Raw genomic sequence first — 22489 nt, forward strand, 5'->3', positions numbered from 1 at the left:
GGGCGCCTGCGCGCACACAGAGGGGCGCCTGCACACACACAGAGGGGCGCCTGCGCGCGCGCAGAGAGGGGCGCCTGCACGCACAGAGAGGGGCGCCTGCACGCACAGAGGGGCGCCTGCACACACAGAGAGGGGCGCCTGCACACACAGAGAGGGGCGCCTGCACACACAGAGAGGGGCGCCTGCACGCACAGAGGGGCGCCTGCACGCACAGAGGGGCGCCTGCACACACAGAGGGGCGCCTGCACACACGCAGAGGGGCGCCTGCACACACAGAGGGGCGCCTGCACGCACAGAGGGGCGCCTGCACGCACAGAGGGGCGCCTGCACGCACAGAGGGGCGCCTGCACACAGAGGAGTGCCATGGCAAACATTACAAGTATGCAGAAAATGACAGGAGTGGCCAGCCCTGCACTGCCACATCTGCCGCACACCCAGCCATTGTCTGCGCGCTGCCCACACCCCTGCTGCTCACAGAGTTACCGACAAGTCCCCAATTCAGACACACAGCCGTATACCGCAGCACGACAGCACCTGGGCCCGGCCCGCACTTCACTGCCCCATCCTGGAGCCCTAAAGGCTACCACGGTTATCCCGGGAACACGCGCCCCCGCCTCCGCGCACACTCACCCCGCTGTCCTCCCTCTCCTGGATGGGCCCGGGCGCTGCCTGGGATCCCCGCCGCCTCCCGCTTGTCCTCCTCCGCTCGGGACACACAGCGCCACCAACCCAGCCTGGGTGAGGCTCCCAGCTCTCCCCCTCCCGTGACGTCACCGCGCCAGTCTCCCTCAGTCCGTGCGCGCTCCAGAGAATCCGGCTGCGCGCGGTCGCGCTGCACGTCACCGTCTCTGAGGAGGCAGAGTTCAGCGCGGCCACGAGAGTTAACCCGTTCACTGCATGGGGTGGGGCACTTTGCAGCCCTTATTCCTGCCGGTGTAGCGGGACACTTGTGGAATATCAAATAAACGTGAGGGCAGAAGTGTGTGAGATGTGCTCAGGTGTGTAACAATAGAGCGTTAGAAAGTTGCTCAGAAGTGCAGAAAGTCGCACAGTTGGTGAGGCAATGCGACAAGTTGGACTGGTCACAGCTTGTGAGAGACTGACACCTGAAGGAACCCCGCATTTCCCTCAGCCTGTGAGCAGCGCACACTGGTAACTAATAGGGCGGCCTACTAGCGACATTTATCCGCAGGGATAGATGAGAAATTATCAGTAGCGTCCTACCACTGGGACCCCCACTGCTCGCAACTATTGGGGTCACCTCAGAGAATTCAGCAGTAGTGTGCAATCATGGCCTCAGCTCCGCGCACTATGTGAGCCGGGCAACGGCTGGCAGAAGAGCAGATGGGTTCCCGGGGGCCCCAATGCCAAGGTGGCCCCTACATAAGCAGTGCACTATTCATACAGGCTGACCGGCTGCTCCCACAGCTTTTCACAACCTAATAAACTGGGCAGTTTGTAGAGATGGGCAGCAGCACGATTCGCAGGACTCCGCTCCATCGCCAGGTCAGTAGTCTCTGGCCACTGGACGGGGGCTCATTAATCCCTTACCTTCCAGGGTCCCTGACGCGGCGTTTGATTGGCCGGGTTGACACAATGTCATCTGTGCATCACAATACACCACGCCAGCCTAGCAAATGAAAAACCGCATCGCGGATCCTGGAAGATAAGTCTACGTTCACATGTGCGGTCTGCGCCGCAGCGTCGGGCGCCGCAGCGTCGCCGCATGCGTCATGCGCCCCTATATTTAACATGGGGGCGCATGGACATGCGTCGCACTTGCGTTTTGCGCCGCATGCGTCCCTGCGGCGCCCGCGTCCGGGCGCAGAGGGCGCAGCAAGTTGCATTTTTGCTGCGTCAAAAATCAATGAAAAAAAGGACGCATGCGGCGCAAAACGCAGCGTTGTGCATGCGTTTTGCTGCGTTTTTGTTTGCGTTGTGCGTTGCGGCGCCGACGCTGCGGCGCACAACGCAAATGTGAACATAGCCTAAGAGATTCATGAGCCTCCCGTCCAGTGGCCGATGGAGCAGAGTCCCGACTCCCAGCCATCAATCTGCCCAACCAGTGGTGTCACTTAGAGCTTGTGGGCACCAATGCAGAATCTTCAGTGGGCCCCCAACTAACAGGTCTTTACTAGTAATAGTATTTTCATATGGAGCAAAGAAACATATGGGGCCCCCCTACCCTACAGGGCCCACGTGCGATTGAAACCCTTGCACCTATTATACAAGTAGTTACACCTCTGTGACCAACTCTGCTTGTTTGTTTTTATACAAATTAATGTATTATTATATACAGTAGATGAATAAAACCCGGGACCCCCCCATAATCATAATTATACTGGGGCTACACATGACACATGGCCAAATATTGCTGCATGACAGCCCAATTCAAGTGAATGGGGTCACATTGTTACCCATAAGTACCGCAACAAGCTAGTCAGAAAAAATCCACCTAGCTGACTTTTTGCATTGTTCTTTTCTGTACCTTGCAGGTCACACTGAGATCCCATTCACTTGCACTACGCTGTGATGTAGAAGTGGTATACAGCGATACTTAAGTTGGCCATGCAAGCTGTGTTGGAGCCAAAGCCAGGATATAACAAAAGAACTTTAACTAGAATGTGCCCTAACAGCTGCAGACACTCAGGCCTGCTGGGATTCAGAGTTTTACACACTTATGGCTCATCCTCTCCTGTTTGGTTTCTCTTTCCTTTAACTCCCCTGTGTCCCACTCTGTTGTTCGGTGTGTGTGTATTTTATATGGTTGATATTTTCATTTATCCCTGTCTTTCTTCCCTCGTTTGTCTGGTTATTGTGTTCCTATACACTTCAGCTTTCCCTGGGTGGTGGTGAGGACAGATCCGAGTTGAAATAGAAGCATAGCAAGGCACGTGAACCCGGCGTCTCCACCTTCAGGAGTAATCGTAAGGGCAGGGAAAGACTAGGGCACTCCTAGTCCCATGTGGAATTGTGGAGGTCCAGAGACTGGCAATTTAGGAAAATTCCTGGAGATGTTCCGAACAGTATTCAACGTACCAGGCAGCTCCTCCTCAGCTGCCTTGTACCTTTTGACTCTGAGTCAAGGTATGCTTCACACTTCTGTGACCTTGCTGTGGAGCTGGCTTGGAATGAAGAAACCCTGGTGGTGACCTTCTGGCAGAGTCTGTACTGTTGTATTAAGGATTAATTGGCTGGCAGAGATCTACCATCTTCCCTGGTTGCCCTTATAGATCTGGCTACTAGGATTTATTCACGTTTCCATGAGCGAACTCTGGAACACACTCAACCAGGCTGGCTCCAACCTTCCATGACCTCTTGCTGTTACAAGCCACACCTAGAGCCGATGCAAGTGGACCAGGCCAAACATTCTGTATACAGCGACAGCGAAGGTATGGAGAGAACAAGTGAATGTACTGTAAAGATAAAGGGCAGTATGTTCGTTAGTCCCCAGGAACGCCTGAAAAATATTTAGATTTGAGAGTCCTAAATCTAGATATTTTTCGATCTACTGGCTAACACGGCACAAAGATATATATCTTTCCTGTATCAGGAAGGCCAAGAAACTCCAGCACTTTGGGTTGGTCGGAGAGATGATCTAAGTTTAAAAAGATTGCTCTCCAAAACCATAGACTGAGGTCACCCTGTCCTGGGGTGAGAGGTGTCTCTTGTCGGCAGCTCATTTAACTCTGGATCCCATGCAATCTTCATCCTTCAGGACCTAGTTCTTCAACTTCAGCTACCTACATACACAACAACTTGAGTCCTGCATTCCGAAAAAATTTATTTAAATCAGTAAACTCTTCTCCTGGCCCTTCCATGGTTGCATTGACACGTGCCGGTTGCTGACTTGTCCACCGGCCAGGTGCTTCAGTGGGGACCGTTGTGTGCTACTAACTGCCTTGACAAGGCCTTGCCCAAGTCTCCACCTTCCGTGCCTTTGAACCTTTCTTCTCTGCCCACTTATCATTGAGCCTTTGTAGATGTCTTTTGTGAAGGTATAGGTCTTGCCACCCCATAGACCTTACGATTGTCCCATTGATCTTCAGTCTGACACTTCTCCACCCTGGGGTTGGTTGTATCCTCTATTCCTACCTGAGACTCGTGCCATGTCAAAATGCATCCAAGAAAACTTAGCTAAAGGATTTATCCATAAAGTCCTCTTCTCCTGCCCGTGCCAGTTTCTTTATCACTACAAAGAGGAATGGTTCCCTATGTCTCTGTATTGACTATTGGGGCCTTAACCCCTTAACTACCGCCGATATGCCTTTTAATGGTGGCAGTTATGGGTACTTATTCCTCAGCGCTGCTTTTTAACGGCGCTGAGAAATAAGGCTATAGCTCCCCTCAGCGTTGGAAAATCTCCTGGGTCTTGGCTATCGGGGGTAGCTGAGAACCCAGAGAACATGGTTCAGGTCGGTTTTTACCATCCCCAGTGTTGCGAACACCGGCGACCGCAAAAAAAGTCTGATTTCCTATTTATTTCTCTCTCCTCTGATATGATCTAGCACATCAGAGGAGAGAACAATGCAGTCCCCTGAGCCCACCTGGTACCTTCGGTGTCCCCGGTCCCTCCGGCTGTGTCCCCCAGCCCTCTGAGTTTTCTTCCAGGAAGAAAATGGCGGGTGCATGCGCAATGCGCCGCTGAGATCTGCCAGCATGCACCTGGCAACAATAGGAGATTTTTCCTATTGGTTAATTTTGTTCACTGTGATAGACACTAATAAAAAAAAGTAAATTAAACCCCCCTTTATCACCTCTTAGGTAAAAATAATAAAATAAAAAAATGTATTTATTTCCATTTTTCCATTAGGGTAAGGGTTGGGGGTTAGGGTTGGGGTTAGAGCTAGGGTTGGGCTAGGGTTATTGTTGGGGCTAGGGTTGAGGTTAGTTAGGGTTAGGCTAGGGTTAGGGTTGATTTAGGGTTAGGGTTGGGCTTGGGGCTAGGGTTAGAGCTAGGGCTGGGGTTGTGTTGCGGTTAAGGGTTGTGGCGTTGGGGTTAGAGTTGTGTTTAGGGTTGGGATTATGGTTAGGGGTGTGTTGGGGTTAGGGCTGTGTTAGGGTTGGAGTTAGAATTGGGGGGTTTCCACTGTTTAGGTACATCAGGGAGTCTCCAAATGCGACATGGCACACGCCACTGATTCCAGCCAATTTTGCAGTCAAACGGTGTTCCCTCCCTTCTGAGCCTTGCCATGTACCCAAACAGTGGCTTTCCCCCACATATGGGGTATCAGCATACTCAGGAGAAATTGCTCAACAAATTTTGTGGTCCATTTTCTCCTGATACCCTTGTGAAAATAAAAAAGTTTGGTTCCAAAGTAAATTTTTTGAGAAAAAAGTAAAATTCATTTTTTCCTTCTACATTGCTTTAATTCTCATGAAGCACCTGAAGAATTAATAAACTTCTTGAATGTGGTTTTGCGCACCTTGAGGGGTGCAGTGTTTAGAATGGGGTCAGTTTGGGGTATTTTATGTTATATTGACCCCTGAAACTCACTTCAAATGTGAGGTGGTCCCTAAAAAGTATGGTTTTGTAAATTTTGTTGGAAAAATGAGAAATCGCTGGTCAACTTTTAACCCTTATAATGTCCTAACAAAAAAAATAATGTTTCCAAAATTGCGCTGATGTAAAGTTGACATGTGGAAAATGTTATTTATTAACTATTTTGTGTGACACCACTCTCTGATTTAGGGGCACACAATTAAAAGTTTGAAAATTGCAAAATGTTCAAAATGTTTGCCAAATTTCCGTTTTTTTTTCATAAATAAACGCAAGTTACTGTATATTGAAGAAAGTTTACCACTAACATGAAGTACAATATGTCACAAAAAACATTCCTCAGAATCAGTGGGATACATTGAAGCTTTACAGAGCTACTGTATAACTTCATAAAGTGACAGTGGTCAGAACTGTAAAAATTGGCTTGGCCATTAAGTACCAAATTGGCTCTGTCACTAAGGGGTTAACAAAATCACCATTAAGAACACGTCCCCCCTGCCTTTGATTTCTGAGCTATTTGGCAGAATCAGTGTGGCAAAGTTTTCATCAAACTGGATTTAAGAGGGGCTCATAACTTCATCTGGATCTGCAAGGGCGACGAATAGGAGGCGGCCTTTAATACTCGTGTGGTCACTAAGAGTGTCTCGTCATGCCCTTTACTTTAGTCTGTGCAGCGCGCCCTCCATGTTTAAGGAATTGATTAATGACATCTTCCCGGACCTCTAAAGTATATAAAAAAATTTAGATCAAGGGTGGTTTAGCACTAGTGTACATAAAGCCCTTTTAAAACATATATTTATTTATTGACACACGAATAAAATACACTTAATAAACCCCTGTGCACAGTGAAAAAAAATCTACTGTATGTCTGGAAAAATCTGCATATTAATGATTTTTAACAGTGTTAGATTGTCAGACATATAGCGGAAAAAAGAACAATTAAGAAATGTTTGATCCCCACAGCATTATGATATTATAGATTTAGTATATATGTGAATTTGTTGGATTTTTTAAACATTAATATCTATTCACATATATAAAAATATGCAATATGGCATATCACAATGGACATGTCATTATCCTCCCTTTTAATGGCTATCTCTTTTTCTCATATCCTCTGAATTGGGCCTCCTGATGATCCAGTATATGGAGAAATGCGTCGAGGCATGAGACACAAAGACTGATATCCTGATTGAACAACAAAACAGTAAGTTTTATCTTGGTTATCTATATGGGGTGTGCTTGCAATGCCTTGTAGAATAGTACCTATGTTGTCTAGAATAGAAAGTTCTTGTGTTATCATAGTATCTAGGGACAACTAGGACAACTGAGGACAAGCCACCGTGGAGCAGGGGGACAAATCCTGTATCATTAGGGTGCCAACCTCTGCTGCTAGGCAGCTACAGCCTAGTGGACATCCTAAGGCTAAATTGGCCCATTATATGTGATATAACCTGGGATGATATATATTTTGATCTGAAATAACACAACCATAGTGCATATTTTTATATATGTGAATAGATATTAATTAATGTATAAAAAATCTAACACATTCAGATATATAGTAAGTCTATGATATCATAAGACATTCTTTACTGTTAGGGCAATGAGAATCTGCAATTCCTTGCCTTTGGAGGTGGTATTGGCGAACTCAGTCGAGGGGTTCAAGAGAGTCCTGGATGTCTTCCTGGAGCTTAACAATATTGTATCTTACAGTTATTAGGTTCTTTAGAAGGACGTAGATCTGGGGATTTATTCTGACGGAATATAGGCTGAACCGGATGGACAAATGTCTTTTTTCGGCCTTGCTAACTAACTATGTTACTATAATGCTGTGGGGATCAAACATTTTTTATTGGTTTTTTTTCCCTATATGTCTGACAATCTAACACTGCCAAAAATCATTAATATGCAGATTTTTTCAGACATAGACTTTTTTTCACTGTACACAGGGGTTTATTAAATGTATTTTATTCATGTATCAATAAATAAATATCTTCCCAGACCTCCTCAAAGCTTCCATGGTGGTGTATTTGGACAACATCCTGATAGTCTCCCCTGATCTACCTAGAAGAAAGAGAAGACACATCTGTCAGGTTCTGCAGCAGCTACAGGAGAACAATTTCTTTAGCAAGTTGTCCAAATGTGTCTTCAAAAAATCTTTCTTGCTATTCTTCGGCTACAATACTTCCATCAAGGGTCTCAAAATGGATCCTGAGAAGGTTTGTGCTGTTCTCTCCTGGTCTCGTCCCAAAAGCTTGCATGCCATCCAGTTGTTCATGGCTTTTGCCAACTTCTAAAGACAATTTATGCCGCACTATTCATCCCTCGTGGCATCCATCTCCTCCTTAACCAAGAAGTGGGCTAATGCAAAGATCTGGCCAGAGTCGGTAGTGTCAGGCTTCCAGCACTTGAAAGAGGCCTTCACGGGAGCTCAGGTGCTGCACTACGCCGACGTAATAACAAGCAAATAGTTTCTCCTGGAGGTAGATGCGTCCTCTATCGGTGCTGGGTCAGTTCTTCTGCAAAGGATTTCTTCAGAGATGTCTGTCACCTGTGTGTTTTTCTCTAAGTTCTTTCACCGGCAGAGCAAAACTATACCTTTGGGGATCATGAATTACTGGCCATTAAGATGGCGCTTGAAGAATGGTGACATCTATTGGTAGGTGCCAGCTCTCCTGTATTAATATACAGGGATCAAAAGAATTTGACATTTCTGCAGACCACCCAATGGTTAAATCCTCGTCAAGCCAGGTGGGCACTTTTCTTCATCCTTTTCAACTTTGTGTTGCACTTCTGTCCTGTGGAGAAGAATGTTAAGGCAGATGCCTTGTCTCGATCTCTCGATGTGTCTGAGGAATCACAGCCCATCATTAACCCTGCTACTACTGTTGAAGTGGCTCCTATTCTCTGTAAAGACATCCCTCCTGGTAAGAACTTTATTCCTACTGTTAGGAGGTGGAGAATTTTGTCCTGGGGGCACCAATCCAAGCTGGCCAGCAATGTGGGCATACGTAAGTCTACTGAGCTGATTGCTCACCACTTCTGGTGGCTGTCTCTGACCAATGATGTTTGGGAGTTTGTAACAGCCTGTTCACAGTGCGCCAGAGACAAGTCCACCATGAACAAGCTTGCTGGTCTCCTTCAGCCTCCCTTTATCTCTTCTCTATGGTCATGGTCGACTTGTTTACTAAGATGGCTCACTTCATTACACTGGTAGGCCTTCCCTTCACTCCCAAGCTCGCCATGCAGTTCTTTCAGTATTTGTTTCATCTTTATAGGCTTCCGCATAGTCTCTGAACGTGGGGTCCAGTTCATATCAAAGTTTTGGAGAGCTCTTTGCGAGCTCAATCAGGTTCTCATAAACTACCTACGACGCTTTATCTCTTCCCATCAGGATGATTGAATGCAATTACTTCCCTGGGTGGAGTTTTCCTACAACAACGTTGGGAATCTTATGGGTCATCTTCGTTTTTCCTTGTATACGCCCATCATCCTCAAGTACCCTCTCCTATGTCTGCTTCCTCTGGGATACCAGCATCAAATTCCTCATATGGCAAGGTCTTCCAGATCTGGCAGCAAATTCAGGCCTTCCTTCTTAAGGCTATGTCTCGGATGAAGTCTCATGAGACAGGAAGAGAAGTTCTCAGCCTCTTTATCAACCTGGAGATTACATGTGAAAAGAGGTATACATAATAAAAAACAAGTACAGTAATCTTAAACAATTTCATGACTGGCACAGAAGGAGAGAGGACCCTGCCCAAGAGGGCTCACAGTCTACAAAAGTCTGGTTACCGTCCCAAAATATTTGCCTGAAGGTGCCTCCTTATAAATTTGCCCCTTGGTACCTTGGGCCATTCAAAATCCTCAGACAAGTCAATCTTGTGACTTATATTCTTCAGTTCCCAGTGAATCTACCTATTCTGAATTATTTCCACGTGTCGCTCCTGTAACCGGTGGTCATGAATAACTTCTTTAATTCTCATATTCACACCTCTACTTTTGTTCCGGAGGGTCCTTCAGATGGGTGTGATGTAAAGGATATTTTGCATTCTAAGTATGTTCAGGAAAGGAACCTTCTATTTGGTTAATTGGAAGGATTTTGGTCTTGAGGAGAGATCTTGGGACCATGCTGAAAATATCTGCACCCCTATCATTTTTTAGATATTTCTCCATAGGTCTGGCCAAGAACAAAGGTGGCATAAGGGGGTTCTGTCATGCTGGTAAGTTCCATGCTTTCTCAGCACTGTCCTACTCACTGCATTCACTGCTCTACTACTCCCAGTATCAGGCCATCACTCTGAACTGCTTCTTGCAGCACTGCTGCATTCCCCTGTTGCTTGGAGAGTCTCTTCCTGGTGTGAGGTAGTGACCCCTGTTACAGCTAGGGGGTGCTGTGTGTTATCCCCAGGTTGTGCATGCAGACGGATGAAGTCCATAGGTATGCATAGGAGTCAAGGATTTCCGATCCGGATTTTCCATGTGGCTGAAGGCCACAGGTTTGTGTGTTAAAAGCCCTGCAGTAAGGGGTATGGGTGTGTCAGGTGTCAGGTGTGTGAGGTGTATGTCAGTGTCAGTCTGGTATGTGCTGGTGTGCAGAGCAGAGGCCTGCAGAGCGCTAGCTGAGTCCTTGGAGACACAGGCCAGCGGAGCCAGCACCCAGGGCAGCTGAATAGCCTGGCACCCGCAGCGTTCGCAGCAATGCAAGTCGTCCATGGTAATGGTCTCGGATGTGGACAGTCCTGTGCCAGGAGGTGGATATCCTGTGCCCGAAGGAGTTGGATGTGGACAGTCCTGTGCCCGAAAGAGGACCAGCATGTGTAACGATTGCAAACAGGTGGATATGGTGCCCGACTGCTATCTGAAGGATATCCTGGGCTGTGTGGGTAAAGAGACTGTAAGAGACTGTGATACAGCGATGCAGGACACCCACAAGAACTAGTCAGAGGAAGGCTGGTGTGTGTAGTGTCTGCAACCTGTAAAGCTGTGTTTAATATGGCGTGCGGTCGCCCAGGGAAACTGGACAAGGGAAGTCTGGCCTGATTAGAGACTGCAATCTAAAGCCGTATGACGTGTAGTGCTATGAACCAGGCACTGAGATGAGATGAACTGTATGTAATGAACTTTAATGTCATGTACTATAAAAATGCTATGCACCTTTAATGCTGTGAAGAAACACATTAAAGAGACTTTTGTGTTGGAACTTTGTTGGCCACTGCCTCTTCACTGCTTACGATGCTACTGCAGCCTTACACTGGCTATAGAGAGGCGCATCCAGATTCTGTAGGAATTTAACTCAGCTGTGTCCTACAGAGTTTTGCTTTCCTGGGCAGGGGGAATATTTTAGGCAGCTCCTTCCTTCACACCTTGCCTGAACTTATGTTCCTAGTTTCAGTCCATCTCTAGAGAAACCTCTGTTTGTTTTGTCTCTGCTGTTACTGACCCGGCTTGTTTACTTGTTCTGTCTGATCTCTCTGTTCCTGACACCGGTTTCATATTTGGAACCTGTGCTGCCTGCACAGACTGTTTGACCACGCCTTCTATGCTTCATTTTGTGACTCTGTTGCATGTCTGTGCACTACCCTGTAGTGATGAGCGAACATGCTCGGATAAGGTGTTATCCAAGCATGCTGGTGTGCTAACCAAGTCTCTTCGGCGTGCTCGAAAAATATGTTTGAGTCCCTGCGACTGCATGTCTCGCGGCTGTGAGAAAATCGCAACACATGCAGCCGCAGGGCTCGAATATATTTTTCGAGCTCGACAAAGATACTCAGTTAGCACATGAGCATGCTCAAATAACACCTTATTAGCTCATCACTACTGCGTTGGAGTGGCACCTTGTGACTACCATAATGGCAAAGCACATCCTCAGCATCAGATGCTCTAGTGAAGACCAGGTAGTCACTTAGTTATGCCCCTCCAGGACAAGCACAGTAACTGGCGCCATGGGTTCACACCGATCGCAGTCACATGGTGCTTTACAATTTAAACACTGTTATGATCCCATCACACCACAATTTGCAACCATGGCTATATGTGGGGGCCACTACATGTGTCATTACCCTATGCATTGGGTCAATCAAGTTGTTTGGTAGGAGATTTGTTGTTGGTGTATATGAAGAAGTAAAAGCATAGTTATAAAGAATTGTGTGTTTTTCCCACAAATCAGATTACAAAAGAGGAGAAATGTATTCAAATTTATTTTTTAAAAAAAAGGATACACAGATCCTAAAAAAAGTTGCATCAACATTAAGTATAGTGCTCAGCATAAATTAGTACACTCCAACATATTTGCCAAAAACCTATAGAATTCCTTTCAGAATCAATATTTTCTATGGAATACCTTACTACTAAATACTGCCACAAATGTGCGCCATTGATAGCAAAGCAGATTGTTATTTTGAGTTCCCAAAAAAGTAATTTTCTTAACAAATTATTTCAAGGCCATGTTGCAAAAATAAATACGCACGTGGTCACCATTGTTGGTACCCCTCGTTTGACAAAAAACCCTTGAATCTGACAAAAGTAATAATAAATAAAAGACCTATAAAAATGAACAAATGAAAGTCAGACATTGCTTTTCTACCAAAACTCATGAAATAGGCCTGCACAGAAATTATAATACCCCTCAAAATAATGTCACAATAGGGACATGTTAAATCAAGGTGTGTCCACTATCTTGGAATCAGTGAGAGGGCCTGTATATAGGGCTACAGATACTCACTGTGCCGTTTGGTGACATGGTGTGTATCACACTCAACATGGACCAGAGGAAGCTAAGGAAAGAGTTGTCTCAGGAGATTAGAAAGAAAATTATAGACAACCGTGTTAAAAGTAAAAGTTATCAGACTAGCTCCAAGCAACTTGATGTTCCTGTTACTACAGTTGCACATATTATTCAGAAATTTAAGATCCATGGGACTGTAGCCAACCTCCCTGGACGTGGCCACAGGAGGAAAATTGATGACAAATCAAAGAGACCAAAAATACGAATGGTAAAGAAAGAGCCCAGAAAAACTTCTAAACAGGTTAAAAGTAATCTTCAAGCTCAAGGAACATCAGTGTCAGATCACACCATCAGTCGTTGTATGAGCCAAAGTGGACTTCATGGGAGACGACCAAGGAGGACACCATTGTTGAAAAAAAATCATAAAAAAGCCAGACTTGAATTTGCCAATCTACATGTTGACAAGCCACAAAGCTTCTGGGAGAATGTCCTATGGACAGATGAGACGAAAATAGAACTTTTGGCAAAGCACATCAGCTCTATGTTCACAGATGGAAAAATGAAGCATATCAAGAAAAGAACACTGTCCCTACTGTGAAACATGGAGGAGGCTCTGTTATGTTCTGGGGCTGCTTTGCTGCCTCTGGCTCAGGGTGTCTGGAATCTGTGCAGGGTACAATGACATCTCAAGACTATCAAGGGATTCTAGAGAGAAATTTGCTGCCCAGGGTCAGAAAGCTTGGTCTCAGTCACAGGTCATGGGTCTCGCAACAGGATAATGACCCAAAACACACAGCTAAAAACACCCAAGAATAGCTAAGAGGAAAACATTGGACTATTCTGAAGTGGCCATCTATGAGCCCTGACTTAAATCCTATTGAGCATCTTTGGACAGAGCTGAAACATGCCATCTAGAAAAGGCGACCTTGAAACACGAGACAGCTGGAGCAGTTTGCTCTTGAGGAGTGGCCAAAATGCCTGTCAAGAGGTGCAGAAGCCTCATTGACAGTGTAAGGCAGTGACCAGTGTTATATGTGAGGGTCGCTATGTGTCCCCCAGGGTGTGCTCAGAAGCGTATTAGATCCGCTGGAGTGCCTTGTGCTCACAGCAAGTTGCCCGTGAGTCACAAGGCAGAATAAAAGTGAGTGTGAACTTGGTCAAGTTATTTGACCAAGTAATTGTTCAGGAAAACCAGGTATGGGCTTTTATTTTTGAAATGGACTGCAGGAAGGTAGTAGCGAGCAGACAGAGCAGTTGGTCTGCAGAGCAAACCCTTTGTGAGGCAACACAGGGCCAAGTGGAGCCAAAAGGTATTGCACCCCTGCATACATGGCAGTGTGGTCGCTCACGGCAACTGGTCCCGGACTGTCTTTTTGTTTTCCCGGCTGCGATCCGGAGGATACAGCGTGCTGTGAACTCTGAGTTTTTCTGGACAATAAACACGTTTTGTTTTGAACTTGCTTGGGTCACTGCCTCCTCACTGCACAGCGTGAACACCGCTACACTACAACAGTTACAGGAATCGTTTGATTGCAGTGATTCCCTCAAAATGTGCAACAAAATATTAAGTTAAGGGTACCATCATTTCTGTCCAGGCCTATTTCATGAGTTTGATTTTTTTTTTTATTCTGTGGAAATGTAAGGAGGTTGCTTTCCCTGCTCCTTGCCTGGAACCACTTAGTCAGACAGCTGGGTTGTTGGGGGGAAGACTTTTTGCCCTGGACAGAGGGGACATGGTGACTGCTGGGAAAAGAGAGGGGAGTGGTCAGAAAAGAGCGGGAGAGCAGAGAGAAGGCAGCGCGCCAAAGAGAGGGCAGGCTGCAGCGCCATGCTCCCCTAAAAGTAGTGCTCCCCGTGAGGGCACTGAGGCTGAGATACCCACCAGAGTGAAGGCTGGATGTGGGGGTGTAGATTTGGAAGCCTCCTGAATCAGAGACAGTGACTGTGCAGCCCTGGTGACCGCAGTGACAAGCAAAGATCCCTGAGTGTGACAAGTAACTGCCCAGTGTGTGTGTGACATCGTTACTACAGAGAGACTGTCAGCCTGGTGCACAGAGGCTCTTGCAGCAGCGACGGAGACTGTGCTATTTCCTGGTTCCAGTTTCACTTTGAGAAGAACAGGCTGCAAAAGTTTAACCCCGGAGTCTCCAGGAGTCTCCAGTTCTCAGAAGACAGGAAAGACTTCAGCCTCTTCAAGTGCTGCTGGTGACTGTACCCACATTGGAATAAGGACCCTTCAGTCAGGACCTCCCTGGACTGATAAGTTACAAGAACACTCGTTAACCCTTTCGTTTCCGTTTAATTGTTTACTATTGATTTATCTCTATTAACCCCCTGTTTACTCCCTGCGAGGAGAATCTACTCCTGTTAATAAATTCCCCTCAACAGTTGGTCTGTCTGTTCCGTGGTGACATACGCAACCCTGCACTCTATTACACTTGGCGTAGTCGGCAGGATGTCACACGGTAGCGCGGAAGGGGCAGACCAAGCAGTTGAGGGAGGTCCCAGGTCTAGCATCTCCCTGGGAGCCATGTTAGCTAACCTGCCAAGATTTTCAGGGAGTAATGTCAGGTTGGACGGAGCGCATCCGAGGGATGATGCGGATGCATCCTATGACACCGGCTCTGCAGGCGGAAATAGCTGTGATGGCCCTAGAGGGGGATGCACGGGACTCTGTTATGCTCAGACCCCCCCCAGGCGAGAGATACCCTGGACAAAGTATTACGTATACTTAAGGAGACGCATGGGGACCCCACTGACGTAGGGGAGCTGCGCATGCGACTGTTCCGCCGGGTACAAAGAGAGGGGGAGACCGTGACGCAATATATGAACGCACTGCAGGAGCTTCATACTGCCATTATACGGAAGGACGGCGTAGATGTGGGGTCAGTTGACGTTGTGCTGCGAGACCAACTGGTGACAGGCTTGTGAGATGTGTTGATGAAACAGGCCCTGCGAGAGCGCATGCGCGTAAAGATAGATATGACTTTCTCTGAGGTCGGGAGTGAGGCACACATGCGCGAGCGAGAGCAAGGGGTGGTAGGGCCAGTGAGAAAGGTATGGAGCAGGGAGGTAACAGCCCCTCAATGGGTAGAAGACTTGAAGACGGAGGTTAAGCGAGTCCGTGAGGAGGTGGCTGAATATAAGAAGATCCCTGCTGCAGAGTACAGCCCTCCAGTGCGAGAAAGAGAGACCGCCCCCCAAAGTGAGACTAGTGCCGCTCGGCGAAGACGACTGCCTAGATGCTACAACTGCGGAGCACCCAGTCACAATGAAGAGGAGGCGATGTGGACCCGAGATTCCCAGCTGAAGATAAGAAGAATCTGGGAGGAGATTGAGAGTCTGGGGAAAGCACTTACTGCCGTTTTGGGGACCAGCGGCATACCCCGAGGTGACGTGCGGAAGCCGCCAGAAAGAGATAGAGAAGAGGTGCGCAGCATGAAGAAGGCTTCGGTGGTGGCCCCAGAGTGTAACTCCATATCCTGGGGTGAAGAGCAACCGCAGATGAGAGATGTCCCCCGCCGAGGTCGACGATCCAGACTGAAGCGCCCTCCAGACTGACGCAGACGTGAGTGCTGGTCGTGCAGAAAGGTGGGACACATGTCCAGAAATTGCCCTACCCGAGAAGAGCGGTGGCAGAGTTCCGCTCACCCCTCTGAGGGTCCTGCTAACTGGAGGGAACGTCGCCCCTGGAGGGAATGGTACGGCAGGAAGAGAAGAGTTCCACCTAGGACAAGACAGTATCACAATGTCGGATGCCAAGGAGAGGTGGAGAAGGTGTCAAGCATCTCTGGTGAAATGACTGCGCTGTCCCAACGCGTAAAGGCAAACCTGGTGGATCTACAGCCTGGGTCTGAAGGTTTTGTTGGTGAGACTCAGTCCGGAGGAAAGAAAGTGACGTTCACTCAAGAAGACCACCGAAGTGCTTTACTACCTTGCCCATCACGAGTTCCCGAAGAAGGAGAGAAAGTGCCATGTGTTCCTGCGACACTCGTTTTCAAGGTCCGAGCCAATGAGAAGGAGAAACCACTCATGTCATCCCCTGAGGTGAAGAATGTGCTGGCTGTCAGCTCCCCAGTTCCTGATCGGACAGGGGAAATGGAACAGCTGTGTGAGACAGGGCGTGTGGTTGAGAAGCCCTGGGAAATGATGCCCGCAGAGCCCGGCGCAGATGACAAAGAGTCCGGCCTGCATGGTCTTAATTCATCTGACTCAAGATTTGACGAGAATGCTCCTGTCAAAGAGAGGGGGAGCTATGGAGAAGAATTGCTTGTACTAAGCCCCCAAACTGAGGAGCCCGAACAAGAAGTCCCTAAAGTTTCCGATAATGACAAGGAGGAGGATGAATCATCTACGCAGACATCTGCTAGCGGTAAAGCTAAGAAGAAGAAGAAGAAAAAGAAGAAGACAGCAGTTGTAGATGAAGCAGAGAAAGCATATCTCAACCTGACTGATGAGCAGCTCCTAAACCATTTAGTCTGGGAGTATGTACAAGAAGAAAGGCAGAAGGAGATGCGAGAATCGCAGGTATCTGACTCCCCTCCAAAGAACAAAGAGATACACGAAGAGTCCTCGCCCGTGGAATGGCGAGCTTTAAGAGAGGGGGAATGTAAGGAGGTTGCTTTCCCTGCTCCTTGCCTGGAACCACTTAGTCAGACAGCTAGGTTGTTGGGGGGAAGACTTTCTGCCCTGGACAGAGGGGACATGGTGACTGCTGGGAAAAGAGAGGGGAGTGGTCAGAAAAGAGCGGGAGAGCAGAGAGAAGGCAGCGCGCCAAAGAGAGGGCAGGCTGCAGCGCCGTGCTCCCCTAAAAGTAGTGCTCCCCGTGAGGGCACTGAGGCTGAGATACCTGTTGTGAACTATACTTTTTGGCTCCCTCTTGTGGTCACTAGTGATTTGGCACTTGGATTGTCTTTTACCAGGTTGGTGCTCACCTGCTTCGTTAGGCCTGGGGTGTTGCTATTTAAACTTCCTGGATTCTCAGTCCAGTGCCTGGCATCGTTGTAATCAGTTCACTTCTGTTTGCTCCTGTCTTCAGGTCCTGGTTCTTTGCAAGATAAGCTAAGTTCTGCTTTCGTACTCTTGATCATTTGCATTGTTCATATTTTTTGTCCAGCTTGTACAATATGTGATTCCTGTTATTGCTGGAAGCTCTAGGGGGGCTGATATTCTCCCCCCACACCGTCAGTCGGTTTGGGGGTTCTTGGATATTCAGCGTGGATATTTTGCAGGGTTTTTTGCTGACCATATAAGTCTTCTTACTATATTCTGCTATTAGTCAGTGGGCCTCTCTTTGCTAAATCTAGTTCATTCTTACGTTTGTCTTTTCTTCTTACCTCACCGTTATTATTTGTTGGGGGCTTGTATTACTTTGGGGTCTTTTCTCTGGAGGCAAGAGAGGTCTTATTTTCCCTGATAGGGGTAGTTAGTTCTCCGGCTGGCGCGAGACGTCTAGAATCAACGTAGGCACGTTCCCCGGCTGCTGTTAGTGTTTGCGCTAGGATCAGGTATATGGTCAGCCTAGTTACCACTTCCCTATGAGCTGGTATTTATGTTTTGCAGACTTTGCTGTAATCTTTGAGGTCCCCTGCCATTGGGATCATAACAGTATGCCAGGCCCATAAATAGTTAATGCATTGCTGAAGTGGGATTAAAAGAAAAGAAGTTCTGAGTTTTTTGTTTTTTTTTCTTCCTCCCCTTTATCTCTGAGTGGCTTGAAGCTTTGCTGCAGACATGAATGTTCAGACCTTGATTACTAGTGTGGATCAGCTTGCTGCACGTTTGCAGGGCATTCAGGATTTTGTTATTAGCAGTCCTATGTCAGAGCCTAAGATACCTATTCCTGAGCTGTTCTCTGGAGATCGATTTAAATTTAGGAATTTTAGGAATAATTGTAGGTTGTTTCTATCTTTGAAACCTCGTTCGTCTGGAGATTCAGCTCAGCAAGTTAAAATTATTATCTCCTTCTTGCGTGGCGACCCTCAGGATTGGGCTTTCTCGTTAGCGCCAGGAGATCCTGCATTGGCGGATGTTGATGCGTTTTTTCTGGCGCTCGGATTGCTTTATGGGGAGCCTAATCTTGAAATTCAGGCAGAAAAAGCTCTACTGGCCATCTCTCAGGGCCAGGATGAGGCTGAGGTGTACTGCCAAAAATTTCGGAAATGGTCCGTGCTTACTCGATGGAATGAATGTGCTCTGGCCGCAAATTTCAGAAATGGCCTTTCTAAAGCCATTAAGAATGTGATGGTGGGTTTTACAATTCCTACAAGTCTGAATGATTCTATGGCGCTGGCTATTCAGATTGATCGGCGTTTGCGGGAGCGCAAATCCGCTAAACCTCTGGCGGTGTTGTCTGAACAGACACCTGTCTCAATGCAATGCGATAGAATCCTGACTAGAACCGAACGACAAAATCATAGACGTCAGAATGGGCTGTGTTTTTACTGTGGTGATTCTACACATGTTATATCAGCATGCTCTAAACGCCTAACCAAGGTTGTCAGTCCTGTCACCATTGGTAATTTGCAGCCTAAATTTATTTTGTCTGTGACTTTAATTTGTTCATTGTCTTCCTACCCTGTTATGGCATTTGTGGATTCAGGTGCTGCCCTGAGTCTTATGGACTTGTCGTTTGCCAAGCGCTGCGGTTTTGTCCTGGAGCCTTTAAAGGTTCCGATTCCTCTCAGAGGAATTGATGCTACGCCACTGGCGGAAAATAAACCGCAGTATTGGACACAAGTGACCATGTGCATGACTCCTGAACATCGGGAGGTGATTCGTTTTCTTGTTCTGCATAAAATGAATGATTTGGTCGTTTTAGGTCTGCCATGGTTACAGACCCATAATCCTGTTTTGGATTGGAAGGCTATGTCTGTCTCAAGTTGGGGTTGTCAGGGAATTCATAGCGATTCTCCGCCGGTGTCTATTGCTACTTCTATTCCTTCAGAAGTTCCTGAGTATTTGTGTGACTATCAGGATGTATTCAGTGAGTCCAGGTCCAGTGCTCTTCCTCCTCATAGGGACTGTGACTGCGCTATAGATTTGATTCCTGGCAGTAAATTTCCTAAGGGACGATTATTTAATTTGTCTGTACCCGAGCATGCCGCGATGCGTTCTTATGTCAAGGAGTCTTTGGAGAAGGGGCATATTCATCCATCCTCTTCCCCTCTCGGTGCGGGATTCTTTTTTGTGGCCAAGAAAGACGGGTCTTTGAGACCTTGTATAGACTATCGGCTTCTGAATAAAATCACTGTTAAGTTTCAGTATCCGTTGCCGCTATTGTCAGACTTGTTTGCTCGGATTAAGGGCACCAAGTGGTTCACCAAGATAGATCTTCGTGGTGCGTACAACCTTGTGCGCATTAGGCAGGGAGATGAATGGAAAACTGCATTCAATACGCCCGAAGGTCATTTTGAATACTTGGTGATGCCCTTTGGGCTCTCTAATGCCCCTTCAGTGTTTCAGTCCTTTATGCATGATATCTTCCGGAAGTATCTGGATAAATTTTTGATTGTGTATCTTTATGATATTCTAGTTTTCTCGGATGATTGGGATTCTCATGTAAAGCAGGTCAGGATGGTGTTTCAGGTTTTGCGTGATAACGCTTTGTTTGTGAAGGGCTCAAAGTGTCTCTTTGGAGTGCAGAAGGTTTCCTTTTTGGGGTTTATTTTCTCCCCTTCTGCCGTGGAGATGGACCCAGTCAAGGTCCGAGCTATTCATGATTGGACTCAGCCCACGTCTGTTAAGAGTCTTCAGAAGTTCTTGGGGTTCGCTAATTTCTACCATCGCTTTATCGCTAATTTTTCTAGCATTGTTAAACCTTTGACGGATATGACCAAGAAAGGTTCTGATGTGGCTAATTGGGCTCCTGCAGCCGTGGAGGCCTTCCAGGAGCTGAAGCGCCGGTTTACTTCGGCGCCTGTTTTGTGCCAGCCTGATGTCTCATTTCCCTTTCAGGTTGAAGTGGATGCTTCTGAGATCGGTGCTGGGGCTGTTTTGTCGCAGAGAGGCTCTGGTTGTTCTGTGATGAGACCATGTGCCTTTTTCTCTAGGAAGTTTTCGCCTGCTGAGCGGAACTATGATGTTGGTAATCGGGAGTTGTTGGCCATGAAGTGGGCATTTGAGGAATGGCGTCATAGGCTCGAGGGTGCTAAGCATCGTGTGGTGGTCTTGACTGATCACAAAAATCTGATGTATCTCGAGTCTGCTAAGCGCCTGAATCCTAGACAGGCTCGTTGGTCATTGTTTTTCTCTCGTTTTGACTTTGTGGTCTCATACCTGCCTGGTTCGAAGAATGTTAAGGCTGATGCTCTCTCTAGGAGCTTTGTGCCTGACTCTCCTGGAGTCTCGGAGCCAGCTGGTATTCTTAAAGAGGGAGTGATCGTGTCAGCCATATCTCCGGATTTGCGACGTGTGTTGCAGAGATTTCAGGCTGACCTGACTCGTGTCCACCCGACAGACTGTTTGTTCCTGATAAATGGACCAGCAGAGTAATTTCCGAGGTTCATTCCTCGGTGTTGGCAGGGCATCCGGGAATTTTTGGTACCCGAGATTTGGTGGCTAGGTCCTTTTGGTGGCCTTCCTTGTCACGGGATGTGCGGTCATTTGTGCAGTCCTGTGGGACTTGTGCTCGGGCTAAGCCTTGTTGTTCTCGTGCTAGCGGGTTGCTTTTGCCCTTGCCCGTCCCGAAGAGGCCTTGGACGCACATTTCCATGGATTTCATTTCTGATCTTCCGGTGTCTCGGGGAATGTCTGTCATCTGGGTGGTGTGTGATCGTTTTTCCAAGATGGTCCATTTGGTACCCTTGCCTAAGTTGCCTTCCTCTTCCGATCTGGTTCCTTTGTTTTTTCAGAATGTGGTTCGTTTACACGGCATTCCGGAGAATATCGTGTCCGACAGAGGATCCCAGTTTGTGTCCAGATTCTGGCGATCTTTTTGTGCTAAGATGGGCATTGATTTGTCGTTTTCATCTGCCTTCCATCCTCAGACTAATGGTCAAATGGAGCGAACTAATCAGACACTGGAGGCTTATTTGAGATGTTTTGTTTCTGCGGACCAGGATGATTGGGTGACCTTCTTGCCATTGGCGGAGTTTGCCCTTAATAATCGGGCTAGTTCCGCTACTTTGGTTTCACCATTCTTCTGCAACTCTGGTTTTCATCCTCGTTTCTCCTCGGGTCATGTTGAGTCTTCTGACTGTCCTGGGGTGGATTCCGTGGTGGATAGGTTGCAGCGGATTTGGAATCATGTGGTGGACAACTTGAAGTTGTCACAGGAGAAGGCTCAGCGTTTTGCCAACCGCCGCCGCTGTGTGGGCCCCCGACTTCGTGTTGGGGATTTGGTTTGGTTGTCTTCTCGGTATGTCCCTCTGAAGGTTTCCTCTCGTAAGTTTAAGCCTCGCTTTATTGGTCCTTATAGAATTTTGGAAGTTCTTAACCCGGTTTCTTTTCGTTTGGATCTTCCGGTGTCGTTTGCCATTCACAACGTGTTCCATAGGTCTTTGTTACGGCGGTACGTTGTGCCTGTGGTTCCTGCTGTTGAGCCTCCTGCTCCGGTGTTGGTTGAGGGCGAGTTGGAGTACGTGGTGGAGAAGATCTTGGATTCTCGTCTCTCTAGACGGAGGCTCCAGTATTTGGTCAAATGGAAGGGCTATGGTCAGGAGGATAATTCCTGGGTGGCCGCCTCTGATGTTCATGCGGCCGATTTGGTTCGTGCCTTCCACGCTGCTCATCCTGGTCGCCCTGGTGGTCTTGGTGAGGGTTCGGTGACCCCTCCTTAAAGGGGGGGTACTGTGGTGAACTATACTTTTTGGCTCCCTCTTGTGGTCACTAGTGATTTGGCATTTGGATTGTCTTTTAACAGGTTGGTGCTCACCTGCTTCGTTAGGCCTGGGGTGTTGCTATTTAAACTTCCTGGATTCTCAGTCCAGTGCCTGGCATCGTTGTAATCAGTTCACTTCTGTTTGCTCCTGTCTTCAGGTCCTGGTTCTTTGCAAGATAAGCTAACTTCTGCTTTCGTACTCTTGATCATTTGCATTGTTCATATTTTTTGTCCAGCTTGTACAATATGTGATTCCTGTTATTGCTGGAAGCTCTAGGGGGGCTGATATTCTCCCCCCACACCGTCAGTCGGTTTGGGGGTTCTTGGATATTCAGCGTGGATATTTTGCAGGGTTTTTTGCTGACCATATAAGTCTTCTTACTATATTCTGCTATTAGTCAGTGGGCCTCTCTTTGCTAAATCTAGTTCATTCTTACGTTTG

General features: G+C 47.3%; 1 protein-coding gene and 1 long non-coding RNA gene across 2 annotated transcripts in view; one reads left to right on the forward strand and one right to left on the reverse strand.

Moving 5' to 3' along the window:
• The window catches only part of RAP1B (RAP1B, member of RAS oncogene family), a 92227-nt gene extending 91292 nt beyond the window's left edge, over nt 1-935 (reverse strand). Inside the window, exon 1 of the mRNA XM_077265240.1 lies at nt 631-935. The gene's annotated coding sequence lies outside the window, so the exon portion shown is untranslated. The remainder of the gene's footprint in view (nt 1-630) is intronic.
• Nucleotides 863-22489, forward strand: part of LOC143776164 (uncharacterized) — a 49606-nt gene continuing 27979 nt past the window's right edge. Inside the window, exons 1-2 of the long non-coding RNA XR_013215781.1 lie at nt 863-998; nt 6644-6707. This is a non-coding gene — a long non-coding RNA (uncharacterized LOC143776164). The remainder of the gene's footprint in view (nt 999-6643; nt 6708-22489) is intronic.

This window comes from Ranitomeya variabilis, chromosome 5 (assembly GCF_051348905.1).
Source record: "Ranitomeya variabilis isolate aRanVar5 chromosome 5, aRanVar5.hap1, whole genome shotgun sequence".
Lineage (NCBI taxonomy): Eukaryota > Metazoa > Chordata > Amphibia > Anura > Dendrobatidae > Ranitomeya > Ranitomeya variabilis.